Genomic DNA, 16,674 nt, shown 5'->3' with positions numbered 1-16,674 from the left:
TGGCTGCGCCTCAGCAAGGAAACGAAGGCCTCATCAAGAATTTCTGGACCACTCCTTGTCATGCCATCCTTGGCTACATTTGCCTTTCAGGAATAGTTATAATACTACTCTTCATTCTAGCAGTTCACTGCTGTGGACCCCCACTGAACAGGAACAGAGGGAAAAACATACTTCCCTTAATCATAGCCTGTATGTTCCCACTCTCCCTTGCAACTACATATCCATCCTGCCCCTGCTTAACCAGGACCCAGTATGACACTATTGTCTTTCCTCTTTAAAAAAAATAAAAAAAATATATATATATATATATTATTATTATTATTATTGATTTTTTACAGAGAGAAAGGGAGAGGGATACAGAGTTAGAAACATCGATCAGCTGCCTCCTGCACACCTCCCAGAGGGGATGTGCCCGCAACCAAGATACATGCCCTTGACTGGAATCGAACCCGGCACCTTTCAGTCCGCAGGTCGATGTTCTATCCACTGAGCCAAACCAGTTAGAGCGTAAGTCTTTCCTCTTATCAGGGGAGCTAGGGCTACACTGGAATAAAGCTCTGTGCATGGAAAAGACAGGTCTACTGGACAGGTAAGCTCCGCAACCATTGTCAGGGATCCTCAAGCAGTGCATACGTCTGTTGGGCCCGTAGGGGGGACCAAAGTTTTGTTGACCGAGCCCGAGCCAGGGAAGCCATCGGACTAGAAACAATCAAGCAACAACAGGAAGCATCCAAGGTACCGACCAGTACCCAGACTAAGAACTCGGCCACAGAGGCAATATGACTTGGACCCCCGATTCTATCAGCTCCTCGATTCAACCCACCACCTCCTCAATATTACCAACCCTAATTTGGCTAGAGATTGCTGATATGTCTTCCCCCAGGACCACTCCTCTTAATGGCTACCCCGGTAAACATAGCTAAACCAGGGAACGTAGCGGAAGAAATAATAGGACCGGTCATGGCCAATGTGCAGCTAACTAATGTTGCTCCTATTTGTTTCAGCAGTACCCAGGGCCAACATCCAACAGGTCACCTCCCAGATGATCTATGCAACTCCACTCTCAAGGCTGAAAACACCACCAACCCCTGGTGCCCCCTGCAGGAACATTCTACATGTGAGGGACCACTGCTTACCCCTGCCTGCCTGCAAACTGGACGGGAGTGTGCACTCCTGCCTATCTAACCCCAGATATGTCTAATACCAACAACCAACCACTTGAAGCCCCCCTTAAAGCAGTAAGAAGATATAAGAGGGCTCTGCAAGTGATTCCCCTTCTAATAGCGCTCGGAATTGCAGGTAGCATAGGAGCCAGGGTAGGGGGAATAGCTCACTCTGTCTCCTCTTATCAAGTTTTGACCCAAGAATTTTCAGATGACATAGAGAGAGTAGCTGAGATGCTAATTGCCTTGCAGGATCAAGTTGACTCCTTAGCCACAGAAGTACTACAGAATAGAAGAGGATCACATGTACTAGCAGCAGAGAATGATGGAATCTGCCTCTTCTTAGGAGAAGATTGCTGCTTTAACGCCAACCAGTCAGGCATTGTCAGGGATAAGGCTAAGGATCTAATCCAGGGGTCCTCAAACTTTTTAAACAGGGGGCCAGTTGTCCCTCAGACCGTTGGAGGGCCGGACTATAGTTTAAAAAAAACTATGAACAAATTCCTATGCACACTGCACATATCTTATTTTGAAGTAAAAAAACAAAATGGCAAAAACACCCACATGTGGCCCTTGGGCCGTAATTTGAGGACACCTGAATCTAACGAGCAACAAAAAGTAGACAAGAGCTATCTGAGTCCTAGGCTGCTTTGGGGGGGCGGGGTCTGGAAATGGCTTCTCCCATTGACAGGACCACTGTTAATGCTATTCATAGCTGTAACGTTAGGACCATGTCTTCTAAATTTCTTTTCTTTTCTTTCTTTTTTTTTTTTTTAAGATATTTTTATTGATTCCAGAGAGGAAGGGAGAGAGAGACAGAAACATCAATGATGAGAGAGAATCATAGATCAGCTGCCTCCTGCACGCCCCACACTGGGGATGGAGCCCTCAACCTGGGCATGTGCCCTGACCAGGAATTGAACTCCTGACCTCCTGGTTCATAGGTCGATGCTCAACCACTGAGCCACGCTGGCTGGGCTCGTCTAAATTTCTTAACTCACTTTATCTCATCTCGCCTAGATGCCTTTAAACTTCAAATGGTCCTACAAACCAGAAGAATTCCCTACAAACCCCTCCGAGAGGAAGAAACGGGATGCTAACCCCTTGGTCATCATCCCTTATCAGCAGGAAGCAGTTAGAAGTGGTTGTGGCCCCTGTTCATCATAACATCTTGTAGTCGTAATCGTTGTACCACAAGGCTAAGAAAGCTTGTGGGACAAGAGGGGGGGATGAGAGGAATAAAGGGTAATTCTTTCTATAACAATGCTAGGAGGCTCTGCCCTCCAAACTGGGACTTGTTTGTGACCCTGCCACAGGTCAGTCTGAGGCTTAACCCCATAGCTGCTCCCTACAGCTAAGATGCTTTGTATAATTAATGTACTAAGTAAGACTCGATAATGATCACGGTTTTGGAGTTTAAAAACTATCGGGCCCTAGCTGGTTTGGCTCAGTGGATAGAGTGTCAGCCTGCAGACAGAAGGCTCCCAGATTTGATTCTGGTGAAGGGCAGGTACCTTGGTTGCAGGCTCCTCCCCGGCCTGAGACCTAGACAGGGCTAATGCAGGAGGCAACCAATCTATGTGTTTCTCTCACGTCAATATTTCTCTCTGTCTCTCCCTCTGTCTTCCACTCTCTCTAAAAAGCAATGGAAACATATCCTTGGATGGGGATTTAAAAAAAGAGAGAAGCTTTTTATAAGTATAACCTATGGACACAGAAAGCAGGGGGGTGAGGGCATGAGCTGGAAGGTGGAAACGGCCAGGGAGAGGTCAATGGGGGAAAAGGAGACATATGTAATACTTTAAACAATAAAGAATTTAAATTAAAAAAAGAACTATTGGTTCCTCCACTCAGGAACGCTGTGATAGGGGAGGTCATCATTTTTCAGGAAAACCAAGGTGCTGGCTTCCCTTTTTGTGACAATGCCGAGGAGAGGTAAATAGGGCTGAATCTGGCTTCAAAATACCTCCCCACACTTCCTAGCAGCAGAAGGGTTATTTGAGCCAGTGCATAAAAATACAATTGATTTTGTGTTGCTCTTGTATCCTTTTATTTTGCTTATCAAACTTATGTCTCAGAGTTTTGAGCATATGTATATTTTTTAGGTTTTCTATGTATAAGATCATGCCATCCACAAGTAGAGATAATTTTACTTCTTCCTTTCTAATCTAGTGCCCTTTATTGTTTGTTTGTTTATAAGTGTCTTTATCTTTTGGAGTTCAATACTGAAATATTTATAGAAAAAATGATATCTGGGATTTGCTTCAGAATAATATGGGCATGGAGGGCAAGGGTTGTGGATAAAACAACACAGGCCACAAGTTTAAGGCGAGTGATGGGTACATGGATGTCCATTATACTAATCTTTTTACTTTTGTAAACGTTTTAAAATTTCCATAATAAGAACCAAAATGCCTGTGCTTGGAGCCATCACAGACATTTAGACTCAGAATCTTTGGGATAAGTGAGTAAGGAATGTACTTTTTTTTTTTTTTTAATATATCTTTATTTCATAGAGGAAGGGAGAGGGAAATAGAGCTAGAAACATCAATGATGAGAGGAAATCATTGATTGGCTGCCTCCTGCACATCCCCCACTGGGGATAAAGCCCGCAACCCCGGCATGTGCCCTTGGCTGGAATTGAACCCGGGACCCTTCAGTCCGTAGGCCGACGCTCTATCCACTGAGCCAAACCAGCTAGGGCAGGAATGTACTTTTTTAACAAGTTCCCTGGACTGTTCATACAGACACTGTTTGAGGGTTTCTGCTCCAATCTGTGAATCACAAATAAACAAAGCTTTCGTCATCTTAGCCTGGGGGTCCCCTCCAGGTTTCCACCATCCTGGTGCTTTGCCAAATGTAGGTCTGTATTTGAGAAACCATGATGAAGGGTGCCCTGTCATCTTCACAAAATCTAACATTCTCAAGCAACCAAAATATACACTGTGCTAAGTGAAATTTGAGAATGTCAAATTTCATTAATTTACCATTCAGCTAGACCACTTTCACAAAGAAAGGCTGTGAGGACAAGCATACATGGAATATTAAATTTTAAAATTAATATTCTTCTAGGCTATACCTTTTGTCTTGTCACTGTCAAGTACCACCAGTTTAAGAATAAATTATCCTCAAACCAAATGTCAATTAACTGCAAGTGCTCCTGAGTCCACACATATTCCTGAACCCTGCTCACTGCACCCATTGTGGGAGTACTCACTCCTTCTTCCTGCTCAACTAGGCCAACTGTAGGGTCCAGTCCCTCTGCCAGGGACTGGACCTCCTTGGAGACGGGGTAGTGGACGGAGAAGATAATTGAGAAGCTGTGGGCATATAAGAGAGTCTTTATTGCAGCCCAAGTAGCCATTGCTACTAAGGAGCCATTAGACAAAGCAGTCCTTGCTAATATTATAGCAAACACAGGAGCCATCCTAGCAAAAACTGCCAGCATGGACTGGTCAGTAACACATCTTCCCCACAACACAGCCCTGTACTGGCTGCTCAGTGGTAACTTATATGCAAGCACAAACAAGCTTAAACAAAAGAGGCTTTGTGCCAAATACAGAAAGCCACACCTATGCAGTGAATAGCTTGCTGTGTATCTTCTTTTGCACCTGCTTATAGCAAATTAGCCTTGAACACCCTGAGTAAGATTCCCACACTCAGAGTGGCCTTGAACATTGGTGCACTCTAGACAGCCACACAAATCATTTATCTGTTTTTCACATGAGAATGACTTAGCAGTTCAATAGAAGCAGTTAGGGATTTTTGGTTTTTTAGAATACAATAAAAATTTAATTCTGCTTTCTAGATTTTAAGGGTGAAATTATAGTTGTCTGAACCTAATTTTGGGGTGTTATTTAAAAATCGTGTTTTCAAGCCCACAGACCTGTGTTTAAACCAAACAGGATCCCCCCCAGGGCTGTCCCCGCTGTGCCTCACTTACACTTTCCACAGCCGCCTTCATTTGAACTCCCAAATCCAACTGAGCCCTGAATCTGTTTGGTCCCTCTGAGCACGCAAACCCTGGCTTTGCAGTGTGTAACTTTGAACTTCTTGTTGTCATGTTGCTCCACAAAAAAACATCCTGTCGGTATTTTCTTCTGTGTTGGGGTCTCTCCACCGTCTTTTTGTTCGTTCTCTCCTCAGTCTTCCGCAGGTGTGCTCCCTCAGTCCTGTCCAACCTCGCTGAGTGTTAACCACGGTGGGTCCCGGGCGTTTTAGAGACTATGGTGACTGTGCTCTTCCACACAGACAGTTGCCTTGCCACCCAGGCCTGCCCGGATCTGTGCTTCAAATGGTAAACGTGTTTCCAGTTGCACAGACAAGGACTTGTTTTTTACACAGATGAAACCCCAGACATCAGGGTTTTGCAAGTTGTGCTTTTTTAAATGAAACTTAAATGGAATGACTTCACTGCAAATGAACATCCAGCCCTGCCTGGAAATTTCAGGGCTGAGCCCCTCACCCTCACCCACTGGCATCGGATATATCCTTCGTCTATCCTTGCTTGGCCTCTTGGACACTTGAGACAATGCCCAATCGAGAGGAGAATGGTTTCCTGGAAGTGAGAGAGCAGATTCCTGGGAGCATTCCTCATGGCATGAGGAGTGGCTTCTCTCAGGAAGACATTGAAATCACATGGCCATCTCTTCACTCCTAGTCTTTTTTTCCTGACATTCTGAAGGCTGTACGTGACAAATTCCTCTGGGTGTTTGAACTGACCAAACAGGGTGTTGCCTCACAGGACAGGCTGTGGGAACTGCCCGTCTGAGTGACTCTCACTCTTGATTCCAGATGGGGGTGAGGCCATCATGTGTGTATCTGTATGTGTTCATGCGTCTATTTGTGTGCATGCATGTGTTTGTATGTGTTTGCGTGCAAGTGTTTGCATGTGTGTGCACATGTGTATATGTGTGTGTTGTTTGTGCATGTGCTTTCTTGAAAAAAGAGAGGGCTTAACTTTGAGCAATTCAACTAATTATGCAATGAATGTAAAAATAAACCTTCAAAAAGTGGTGAAGTGGTAACATAATACTATGGATGTTAAGTTCAAAGTCGTCTTCTGTATTATTGCCAGTATAATCTGTAAATCCTATGTTTCTTCTCTTTATATAATAGCATTAAAGGAAAACTAGGATTATCCCTGAACCTGAATTTCAGAGGACCTCTACAATACATGACTCTACCCTTGCCAAACAAAATATTTGTCAGGCCTTCAAGTGGCTCAGCATTAATCCACAGCTGGCTGTTATAATGTTGGGAATTCCATTCAAATTCCCCAAATTATTTTCAGTGTTTTCAGCATGTACAATTTAATATATCTAAATACTTTTCTAAAAAAATATGGAATGCTTCATGAATTTGCGTGTCATCCTTGTGCAGGGGTCATGCTAATCTCTGTATCGTTCCAATTTTTTTAGCTAAATACTTTTATAAAAAGCAATTCAATATTCATGGGATACTGGTCATAACTATAACTTACTTAGGAACCATCATAAATGCATTTTTAAAATTTTCTGTTCACTATTCCTAAGAATGCACAGCTATGGTGGTGTTACCATCTGTAGAAATCTATTTCTCCCCCTAAATTTGACATTCATAATTTGATTCACTAGACTGAGAACTCAGACAGATGACTGGCTTTATCCTCCCTTCTAGGATGTTTAGTTCACTCTTTGGATATTTGGTAAGCCCAGCTCTTCAAAATGTCTCCTTGAATAAATGTTTTTTTATTCAACAAACACCTACCACATGCCAGAAACTTTACATACATGGTCTCATTTGATCCTCATGACACTACAGGACATATATGAATCCCTGCTTTATTAATGGGGATACCAGGACTCTGAACAGTTTTAAGAAACTTGGCCATGATCTCACAATTAATCAGATATGTTGGCTCCAAAGACTACCTCACGACCAGGGGTCATCTGTTGGCTGTCTAGGAGCAGGGAAGGCTTCATGGAGGTGGTGGCAGATGAGGAACTGTTTTAAGATCAGAGCAATATGAGCTTTCAGAGCAATGAGTGGGGGAAAACATTAAGTATCAAAATCTTATGAGAAAATAAATAGAAATACAATACACATACAGCATTCCTGGGCACCTGAAATCATAATGTTAGAAAGCAGTCAAGGTGAGAGGAGAAAATAGCAGAAGAATAGGCAGTCCTATGGGGCACCTTGGCCCAGGGCCAGGCTGGAAATACAACTAAATTGAAGAACATTCACCTGGAATTACCACTGTGGTCCAGCTGAGGAGATGACTTACAATAAGGAAGAACAGAAAACACCTGGAGACCAGTAGGAAGGGCGAGGTCGAGAGAGCAGGGAAGCCCAGAGAGGAGGGAGACCTGTTCTGGGAGCACAGGCAGGGCTCCACACACCTGTGGGGGCTTTGGTACACCCCAATTGGTGGTGCTAACTGGCCTGCAACAGTGTGACCCGTGGTGCCCCGTATCTTCCAAGCAGCTGCGAAAGGTAGCAAGCAGCAGAATTGACTGGGCAGACCAGAGCCAGTAGGAGAGAGATCCAGAGTTTTGATTGCCTTTTTTTTTTTCTTTTAATCTCTAAACCGAGAGCACAGGAGTTCTCATTTGAAGCATTGGCACAGGGAGGGAGGCATGGACTTGGGATGCCTGAGGACAGATTGGGGTGGGAAGCAGGGCAGGGAGACTTGGAAAAACAATAGCCAGGAATTCTACATTGGGTCATTCATACTCTTCTGAACAGCCATTTTTCCTGGGAGGAGCTACCTGCTCCCAACACCCAGAGGGCAGACAAAGGGGAAAAGAACCCACCCCAGGGAATATAGCTCGCAGCACCCTACATTTTTAGCTTTACTGAAAAAATGTAGGTAAGAAAAATCTCAAGGAGCCCCCCAATGACTGAATTAAAGGAGGGGCCATCTGCCCCACTATTCTAGGAAACACACTGATAAAAACTCAGGGGTCCCAGCTGACCCCATTGTTTTCCATACAAGGATTTCTGTCCAACCAAGGGCAGAGTAATATTTTGGGCCACTCTTGGAGCAGTTGCTCTGGGACTGGAAAAAAAACCCATCGTATTCCCTGAAAGCGAAACAGCACCAACCCCACCTAAAGCCCTGTCAGAAACAGGCTCTTGACTGATTAAGATTGACAGCTGGCAGCCAGGCAAAGGTGGGGAGAGGTGGGGCACAAGGAACCAGGGGAAGTGCTCTGAACCAGCTGTGGGCCACAGGCAGCTAACAAACCTGCTCTGGAGGGAAGATTGACCCCTCCTGCCTGGAGCCACGGCCTGTGGGGACAGAACAAGCAGGAGCCCAGTGGGTCTCTTGGAGCTTCAAGCAGGTTTCTAAAAGCCAAAAGACAGTGCCTGGCAGTGGTTAGCACCTGAGTACCTCACAGGAAGCCCAGACTTGGCAGACAGAAGAGAAGAGTGGGGTCCTAAACCCGCTCCCATGGGGCATTAAAACTCCACTGAAATGAACACTTCACTCTTTTTTTTGCACCTTTTTCTTCCTCTCTTCTCTTTTTTACTCCAGTTTCTCTTCTTTCTCCTTTTTAGTATTTCTCTTTCCTTTTTCTTTCCCTTTTTTAAAAATCAATCTGCTTTATTTGTTATTATTTTAGCCTCTGTTGATTTGTTCATATATCTAATTTTCCTCTTCCCTGCTCCTACTCAATTTCCCTTTCTCTTTTCTTCTTTTTCACTACTCAATTTTTAAACATATTTTCTCTCTTCTCTCTTTCTCTTTTTTTTCTTCTCTTAATTTCTTAACTTGTTTCACTTTCTAAATTAGGCCTACCTGCTCTAACCTCTATTCTCCTTTTAAATTTTTTTCTTGTCTTCTCATTTCTTTTCTCCCTCCTTTATTCTAAACCATGATTCTTCCCCTATTCCTCTAATTCTTTATTCTTATTTCCTTTAGTTAAGCTCTGAATCTACAGCTTCTGCAACACCCCCACCTCCCTTTTCTAGGTGTTTTTTGTTTGTTTGTTTGTTTGTTTGTTTGTGATTTTTGGTTTGTTTGTATGTTTTGTTGTATTTTCTCCAAATATTTTTTATTTCTTTTTTTCTATCATTCTTGCCCTCTTTCCTAATTCTCTTTTCTCTGGTGGTAACTTTTGTTGGGGGTACAGGGTCTTGTGTGAATTCTTGTTCTATCCATCTGTGTTGTGTTTCGTTCGTCTTGTTGTATTTTGTGCTGTTCTGTCAGCACTTCCACACTGGCTGGCATGACGTGGTCGGGAGTGAGCCACATAATCAGACACCCAGAGAGGAGACTCCATCCACGAATGGGACAATAACATTCAAGACCCTACCACAACAGGAGAACCCAAATATCACAAGTAGGGGGCCTTCCTTGAACACCTAGCCCAGGAGACCTGAGAGACTGCACCACTGGGTCCCACAAAACATCCAGTACATAATACCAATCCAAAAAATCTGGGTGGCATAGCAGTTTGATCTAAAACATAGAAACAATTACAAAGGAACAGCAATATGGGGAGACAAAGAAACAACCCCCAAATGAAAGAAAAGAAAGAATCACCAGAAAAGGAACTAAATGAAATGCGGACAAGTAATTTGTCAGAGAAACAATTCAAAGTAATGGTTACAAGGATGCTCAAACATCTGAATGAGAATTACAAGCAACTCAAAGAGAATTATAAGGAGCTGAATGAGAAATACACCAATATGAATAAAAATCAAGAGGAAATGAAGAATGACATAGCTGCAATAAAGAATGACATAGCTGCAATAATGACATAGCTGCAATAAATAACATAGCTGCAATAAAGAAGGTTTCAACAGTAGACTAGAAGAAGCTGAGGACAGAATCAGCAAGTTAGAAGACAAGGTAGAAAAAACACCCAAGCAGAGCAGCAACTGGGTAAAAAATTAAACAGCAGGAGGAGAGCCTAAGGGAGCTTTAGGACAACATGAAATGAAACAACATACACATAATAGGGGTGCCAGAAGAAGAGGAAGCTGAGCAAGGAATAGAAAACCTGTTTGGAGAAATAATGACAGAAATCTTCCCTGGCTTAGGGAAGAAAAAAGTCACACAAGTCCAGGAAGCACAGAGAGTCACACTCAAGATGAACCTAAAAATACCTACACCAAGACACATCACAATTAAATTGGCAAAAGTAAAAGCCAAAGAAAGAATCTTAAATACTGCAAGAGAGAGACAGTAAGTTACCCACAAGGGATCTCTCATTAGATTGTCAACTGATTTCTCAACAGAACCACATCAGACCAGAAGGGAATGGCATGAAGTATACAAAACGATGAAAAACTGAATACAAGAATACTCTATCCAGCAAGGCTTTCATTCAAAATTGAAGGTGCAATCAGGAGCTTTGCAGACCAAAAAAAAAAAAAAAAAGGCTAAGGGAGTTTATTACTACCAAACCAGCAATGCAAAAAATATCCTAAAGGGACTGTTGTAAAAAGAAGAAATAGAAAGGGAAGAAGGGACAGAGGCATAAAGAACAAAATGCCAAAAAGTAAGTACCTATCAATAATAACCTTAAATGTGAATGGATTAAATGCTCCAATCAAAAGACATAGGGTAGCTGGATGGATAAGAAAACATGACCTATATTCATGCAGGCTATAAGAGACCCACCCCAGAACAAAGAACTCACACAGACTGAAAGTGAAGGGATGGGAAAAAAGTTTTCAAGCAAATAGAAATGAAAAAAGAAGCTGGAGTAGCAATATTTATATCTGACAAAATAGACCTCAAAGTGAAGGCTATAACAAGAGATAAAGAAGGTCACTTCATAATTCTAAAGGGATTGATACAACAAGAGGCTATAATTCTGATAAACATATGTGCACCCAATACAGGGGCATCCTAATGTAAAAAAGGGCCTGGAGGATATCAAGGAAGAGATCAACAGCAATACAATCATAGTAGGGGACTTTTATACCCCATTGACATCACTGGATAAATATTCTAGACAAAAAAAATGAACAAGGAAAGAGCAATCCTAAATGACACACTAGATCAGATGGAACTAATTGATATCTTCAGAACATTTCACCCTAAAGCAATGGAATATACATTCTTCTCAAGTGCACATGGGTCATTCACAAAGATAGACCACATGTTAGGACACAAGCTATGTCTCTACAAATTCAAGAAGGCTGAAATCATATGAAGCACCTTCTCAGATCACAATGGCATGATATTAGAAATCAGCTACAATGAAAATGCTCAAAAACAAAAGCAAACAAACAACAACATGGAGGCTAAATAGCATACTATTAAACAATGAATGGGTTACCAAAAAGATCAAAGAAGAAATAAAAAAACATTCTGGAAACAAATGAAAATGAACACACAACAATCCCAAATCTCTGGGACACAGTGAAAACAGTCCTGAGAGGGAACTTCATAGCACTACAGACCTACCTAAACAAAACAAAACAAAACAAAACAAAAACAACAAGAAAAACTGGTAATAAATTATTTAACACTACAACTTAAAGAATTAGAAAGAAAGCAACAGGAAAACCCAGAGTAAGTAGAAGGATTGAAATATTAAAGATCTGAGCAGAAATAAATGGCACAGGGACAAAAACAAACAAAAACACATAACAAAACAAAAGATCAATAAAACCAAGAGCTGGTTCTTTGAATGGATAAACAAGATTGATGACCCTCTAGCCAGGCTCACCAAGAAGCAAAGAGAGAGGACCCAAATAAACAAAATCAGAAACGAAAGAGGTGAAGTAACAACCGACTCCACAGAAATACAAAGGATCATAAAAAAATAATAATATGAACAACTTTATTCCAACAAATGGGACAACCTGGATGAAATGGACATATTTCTAGAAAAATACAAGCTCCCAAAACTCAATCAGGAAGAATCAGAAAACCTGAATAGGCCAATAACTAGTGATGAAATAGGAGCAGTAGTCAAGAAACTCCCAGCAAACAAAAGCCTTGGTCCGGACGGTTTCACAGGGGAGTTTTACCAAATATTCAAAGAAGAATTAACACCTGTCCTCCTCAAACTATTCAAAAAATTCGAGAGGAAGTAACACTTCCAAGCTCTTTCTATGAGGCTAGAATTACCCTAATTCCAAAGATAGACCACATGTTAGGACACAAGATAAAGACACTACAAAGGCAGAGAACTACAGCCCAATATCTCTGATGAACATAGATCCTAAAATCCTCAACAAAATTTTAGCAAATCAGATCCAGCAATACATTTAAAAAACCATACACTGTGACCAAGTGGGATTTATTCCAGGGATGCAAGGCTGGTACAACATTTGAAAATCAATAAGTGTGATACAGCCCATAAACAGATTGGAAGACAGAAATCACATGATCATGTCAATTGATGCAGAAAAAGCATTCAACAAAATCCAACCATCTCTTTTGATAAAAACTCTTAGCAAAGTGGGAATAGAGGAATCATACCTCAACATAATAAAAATCATATATGACCAACCTACAGCTAACATTATTCTCAATGGGCAAAAACTGAAACCATTTCCCCTAAGAACAGGAACAAGACACGGATGCCGTCTTTCAGCACTCTTGTTCAACGTAGTACTGGAAGTGCTAGCCACAGCAATTAGACAAGAAGAAATAAAAGGCATCCAAATTGGAAAGGAGGAAGTAAAACTCTCCTTATTCACAGATGACAGGTTACTATACATAGAAAACCCTAAAGACTCCATTTAAAAAAACTACTAGATTTAATAAATGAATTTGGAAACATAGCAGGATACAAAATTAACACCCAAAAGTCCATGGCATTTTTATACAGCAAGAACGAACTCTCAGAAAGAGAAACTAAAAAAAAATAAATCCCATTTACCATTGCAACAAAAAAATTAAGATACTTGGGAATAAACTTAACTAAGGAGGTAAAAAAACAACAACAAACAAACAAAACCCTGTACTAGGAAAACCACAAGACGTTGAAAAAAAGAGATAAAGATATAAACAAGTGGGAGAATATACCATGTTCATGGATTGGTAGAATTAACATCATTAAATGTCCATACTACCCAAAGCAATCTACAGATTCAATGCAATCCCTATTAAAATGCCAAGGGCATATTTCACAGACCTATAACAAACTCTCTAATAATTTATATGGAACCAAAAAAGACCCTGAATAGCCACAGCAATCTTGAGAAAGAAGAACAGAGTTGGAGGAATCACAACACCAGATATCAAGTTATACTACAAAGCCACTGTAAACAAAACAGCGTGGTACTGGCACAAGAACAGGCACATAGACCAATGGAACAGAACAGAGAACCCAGAAATCAACCCAACCCACTATGCTCAATTAATATTTGACAAAGGAGGCAAGAACATACAATGCAGCATAGAGAGTCTCTTCAATAAATGGTGTTGGGAAAATCGAACAGGTACATGCAAAAAATTAAACTAGACCATTAACTTACACCATACACAAGAATAAACTCAAAATAGGTAAAAGACTTAAATGTAAGACGTTATAGAAGAAACAATAAGCAGCAAAATCTCAGATATCTCTCATAGCAATATGTTTACAGATACATCTCCTAGGACAAAGGATACTAAGGAGAAGATAAACAAATGGGGCTACATTAAAATAAAAAGCTTCTGCACAGCAAAAGAAACCATCAACAAAATACCAAGAGGAGAAACCAAGATGGCGGCATAGGTAAACAGCTGAACTTGCTGCCTTGCACAACCACTTCAAAACTAAAAGACAAAATGGACAACATCCAGAACCACAGGAAGGCTGGCTAAGTGGAAATTCTATAACTAGAAGGGAAGAGAAAAGCACACTGAGACTCAGAGGAGCTGCGGAAGTAAAGACAGAGGTACAGAGGCGCATGCGTGGAGAAGGCTGGCAACTGAGTACGCGGCTGGCTTTTTCAATCCACAGGGAGACACAAGCTCCCGAATGCTCTAAACTCCAGTTCCGGGCGAGACTCTGGGGACCCAGACTCATACAGCGAGAAACTGGACTGTCTGGCAGCGGGTGGAACTCGAGGGCAGCTTTCTCTCAGAGGTGCTTGCAGCAACTACCAAGGGACACTGAGACCCGGGGGCCTCTTAGGGCAGGGCTGACGGGAAGCCATTGCTGTTTGCTCTGCCCTGAGACTCCGCTCCATCCAAGATGTGTGCAGAGGCTTTTGCATATGAATGACCTGGTCCTTTGAAATCTAAACTTACCTAACAAACTGTAGCTGAGTCAGAAAGACCCAGAACATCCAAAAGAAGGCCCAAGGCCCTACAGCAGCTTGCATTGCTTCACAGCTGGGCCTCATCTGGGAACCTCCAAAACCCAAACAAAGAAGAGGAATCTGCAGATCTCTCCATAGCTCCTGCTGGGTGGCCTCAGGCAGAGGCTAAATTAGCACCTCCTTGGAGATCCAAGAGCCAGTGTACCCAGGGGTGAGAGTGGGACCATCCAGATTACAACTCCTCAGATCCATAAGGAACACACTCAGGGGGCAGACTCAGTGAGCACCAAAGCCCCACTGAAGCAAGTCTTGCCCCATAAGGGTGTCTCCAGCACAGAAGTTCTCCCATCATAGACACAGCTAATCCTCACAGCCAATTGGCCTGGAGGTCAATTCCTCCCAGTGATACCAACAATAATCAAGGCTTAGCTACAACAAGACTGTGCACATAGCCCACAAAGGGGTGCACCAAGAGTGTCCACCTCAGGTAACTGGGGAAGCTGACCCACTGGGCCCTATAGGACACCTAGCACACAAAGCCGCTCTATCAACTCAGGGAAACAGCCAAAATGTGGAGACAAAGAAACATATCACAAATGAAAGAAATGGAGGAAAGAAAACTACTGGATATAGAGTTCAAAACCACGGTTATAAGGTTTTTCAAGAATTTTCTAGAAAAGGCCGATAAATTTAGCAAGACCTTCGAGGATATGAAAAAGGACCAACTAGAAATTAAGCATACACTGACTGAAATAAAAAATATTATACAGAGACCCAACAGCAGACTAGAGGAGCACAAGAATCAAGTCAAAGATTTGAAATACAAAGAAGCAAAAAACACCCAAACAGAAAAGCAAAAGGAAAAAAGAATACAAAAATATGAAGATAGTGTAAGGAGCCTCTGGGACAACTTCAAGCATACCAACATCCGAATTATGGGGGTGCCAGAAGAAGAGAGAGAGCAAGATACTGAAAACCTATTTGAAAAAATAATGACAGAAAACTTCCCCCACCTGGTGAAAGAAATAGACTTACAAGTCCAGGAAGCGCAGAGAACCCCAAACAAAAGGAATCTAAAGAGGACCACACCAAGACACATCATAATTAAAATGCCAAGAGCAAAAGACAAGGAGAGAATATTAAAAGCAGCAAGAGAAAAACAGTTAGTTACCTACAAGGGAGTACCCATACAATTGTCAGCTGATTTCTCAACAGAAACTATGCAGGCCAGCTGGGAGTGGCAAGAAATATTCAAAGTGATGAATAACAAGAACCTGCAACCAACATTACTCTACCCAGCAAAGCTCTCATTCAGAATTGAAGGTCAGATAAAGAGCTTCACAGACAAGAAAAAGCTAAAGGAGTTCATCACCGCCAAACCAGTATTATATGAAATGCTGAAAGGTATTCTTTAAGAAGAGGAAGAAGAAAAAGGTAAAGATAAAAATTATGAACAACAAATACATATCTATCAACAAGTGGATCTAAAAATCAAATGAAGAAAAAATCTGATGAACAGAATAATCTGGTGAATATAATAGAATCAGGGGCATAGAAAGGGAATGGACTGACAATCCTCAGGGGGAAAGGGGTGTGGGGTGTGCGGGAAGAGACTGGACAAAAATCATACATCTATGGATGAGGACAGTGGGGGGGGGGGTAAGGGCATGGGGTGGGGTGGGAACCAGGTGGAGGGGAGCTATGGGGGGGGGGGAAAGAGGAACAACTGTAATAATCTGAACAATAAATATTTTTAAAAATAAATAAATAAAAATAACAAGAGAGCCCACTACATGGAAGAACATATTTAGCAATGATACATCAGATAAGGGGTTAATCTCCAAAATGTATAGGGCACTCATACAACTTAAGATAAACAATCCAATAAAAAAAATGGGCAGAGGACCTAACTAGACACTTCTCCAAAGTGGAAATACAGATGGGCAAGAGACATCATATTGCTCAAAGTTGCTAATCATCAGAGAGATGCAAATCAAAATGACAATGAGTATCACCTAACACCTGTCAGAACAGCTATCATCAACAAATCAACAAATGACAAGTGCTGGAGAGGATGAGGGGAAAACGGAACCCCAGTACACTACTGGTGGGAATGCAGACTGCTGCAGCCACTATAGAAAACAGTATGTTGTTTCCTCAAAAAATTAAAAATGAAACTCAGTGATCCCACTTCTAGGAATATATTCCTAGAAACCCAAACACCAATCAGAACGAATGTATGTACCCCTATGTTCATAGCAGTGCAATTACAATAGCTATGATTTGGAAACAGCCTAAGTGCCCATCA

This window comes from Cnephaeus nilssonii (assembly GCF_951640355.1).
Source record: "Cnephaeus nilssonii genome assembly, chromosome: 6".
Classification (NCBI taxonomy): domain Eukaryota; kingdom Metazoa; phylum Chordata; class Mammalia; order Chiroptera; family Vespertilionidae; genus Cnephaeus; species Cnephaeus nilssonii.
This window is presented reverse-complemented; position numbering follows the sequence as displayed.